The 2,620-nt window shown below is 25.2% G+C and overlaps 1 long non-coding RNA gene across 1 annotated transcript; it reads left to right on the top strand.

Moving 5' to 3' along the window:
• The first annotated feature begins 333 nt into the window (after nucleotides 1–333).
• On the top strand, nucleotides 334–1,734 carry LOC100576032. Its single transcript, XR_510702.3, has 3 exons — nucleotides 334–493; nucleotides 596–743; nucleotides 1,601–1,734. It is a non-coding gene; the product is annotated as an uncharacterized LOC100576032 (long non-coding RNA).
• The last annotated feature ends 886 nt before the right edge of the window (nucleotides 1,735–2,620 follow it).

The raw sequence follows: 2,620 nt of genomic DNA, 5'->3' as shown, positions 1-2,620 counted from the left end.
AATCAGATTTTGAAATTTATTTTAAGGCGTGGAACATAATTTATTTATAAAGTAATTATTTTTGGTGGGCTATTTTGTAAATGAATGAATTGCATGAATTGTTTGGATTTCAATAAATATTTTTATGATTTAGGTTAACTTCGCGAGTATGTTGTAGACGTTAACCGAATTAGGAATATATATATGAAAAACACAATGTTCAATATTTGTCAACAATTTAGTGACACGTATTAGAAAAAGATTTAATTATATTAATTGATCCGTTCACAGAGACAAAATATGCATGAATATGTTTTCAAAGTAAAATAGTAAAATACAACATTCGACGTCGTCCGACGTACGATATCAGTTAAACGAATCACCTTTAAGAGATATGGTCACGTCACCACACCATAGCGTGCTTCACACTAAAGATGAAAGCCGCCACTGTATAAAAGGACGTGCTGATGCTTCATTCCGACATAAAGCAATTTTCGTGCAAATATAATCTTCAGTGAGTATATAGCTGACGAGAAATAAAATTTCTTTGATCATTATATTATTTTAAATTGTTTGTGTTTTGTATTTTTATTTTTATTTTTGTCTATTATTGCAGTTTTCACTTTAACTATCACAAAACCAACCAAAAACCAAAAATGGGCGCTGAAAAAGTTACCATGAACATCGTTGTCGTCGGACAAGTCCAATCTGCCAAGGCCATCAAATCGGTTGCCAAAGCCACCCCATCCACCAGCCAATTGATGGTGAGTTAACAATTCCGTGATTGTTTTCCAATTCTTATTTTTTTTCCAATTTTTATTTTATTTTTGTGTAAATGCGTACACTGGTATGTTTATTTGATTTTTGACAAGGTACATAAATTAAATCAGTATCACAATTTATTTTTATATCACGTACATCATTAAAATACATAAGCACAATTTATTGATTTTATTATATAGGTAACTAAATAATAAGCACTCATAAAAGTTTGTTGAATATTTTATTGTTTCATTATTAATCAAATTTTGTTAGGTTCAGTTTTAGGAACTGTTTAGGAACTGTTTAGGCACAGTTCAGGTTGTTTTTTTTGATATTTAGGTATCATATTATTTTATTTATAATAAATTAAATCAAATTATTAAATATTTTATTATTTCATATTTTATTAATATCTGTTTATTATTTAATTAATATTAAATTATAACAAATGTTTAATTATTTTCAATTTTCGGTATAAAATGGAGTAGGTAGGTAGTATAACGTGTAAATGATACTTGAATGTGACATTACAACTTTATATTAGTAATATAACTAAATACATAATTAATTAATTTTTTTACTTACACAATTAAGTAAATAAAATAAAAATGATATACCAAGTATTAGAACAAATAGTTATTAAAAACCTTTTTCCTAAAACTTAAAAGTATTTTAAATACCTTCTGTATGGATGTATTCTTATCTGTATTTAAATATAATTTAATAAATGTTTTTAACAACATTGTAAAGTGTCTGGATTTCGTAGACTTGTTAGAATTTATTATTCAATTCTACCAAGGTTCTATACTTTTATACTTTAGTATATTGTATTAATCGACTATTATTTGTTTTGTTTCAGAACTGTTAATTCATGTCCACATCAATCTCAAACTCAAATATGCCATAGCCCAAACAATACGTAATTTTATAATTTATTTTTAATTATAATAACGTGTATTGACATTGCAAAATAAATCAGTCTCTTCCGTCAATGTAATTGTTTATTATTTATTTGTTCCATTCTAAGTTCTTATTATAGTTTATATGTCTTTGTTAATATTGAATGGAATTTCAAAGATAAAATAGCGTACCTACAGTAATTTTTATACTTTGTAACCATTTTGGTTCATAGATATTTATATTATATAAATATTATTTATTATTGTTTATAATCTATACTAATATTATACAGCTGAAGAGTTTGTTTTTTTTTAACGCACTAATCTCAGGAACTACTGGTTCGAATTGAAAAATTATTTTTGTGTTGGGTAGTTCATTTATCGAAAAAAGCTAAATATAATCTCGCTACGACCAATAGGTCCAAACTGGAGAGGTTCTCAAACAGGGACTTTGAGGTTATTATTATTATTTTTTTTTTTATATAAATGGTTGCTACTGCTTTGCTACAACTGAGTGAAAAAATATTAAAATAAAACAATTGGCAATAAAATGGTTTAACATATTATTAGTTTGGTCAAATAAATTAACAATTAATTTTTGTTCGAAAAATGTTACTATTTTTATTACCTTTACTCTTCAATGTAAGTTTAATTTCGCTCATAGTTGGTTATATTTTATTATCATAATTATTAGGTATTATATAGGACATAGGTGTTGTAAGACTTTATTAATTTTTGTTCAACTAATAGGAAATCTTAATATTTTGATATATTCATGAGTTCATATTTTACTATCATAATTATTATTATATACCTCCTTATTACATACTAGCTGCCCGACCTTCCTTCGGAAGAAATTATTTTTTTATAATTCAATTTATAAACATATGACTATTTGTTGGCTATATACGTAATATAATATAATTACATATTGTAGTTATTGTTATTGCTAATTTCTGAAAATTATATATCCTACATTT

This window comes from Acyrthosiphon pisum, chromosome A2 (assembly GCF_005508785.2).
Source record: "Acyrthosiphon pisum isolate AL4f chromosome A2, pea_aphid_22Mar2018_4r6ur, whole genome shotgun sequence".
NCBI lineage: Eukaryota > Metazoa > Arthropoda > Insecta > Hemiptera > Aphididae > Acyrthosiphon > Acyrthosiphon pisum.
The sequence above is the reverse complement of the archived record's forward strand: the minus strand, read 5'-3'. Positions and strand labels throughout refer to the sequence as shown.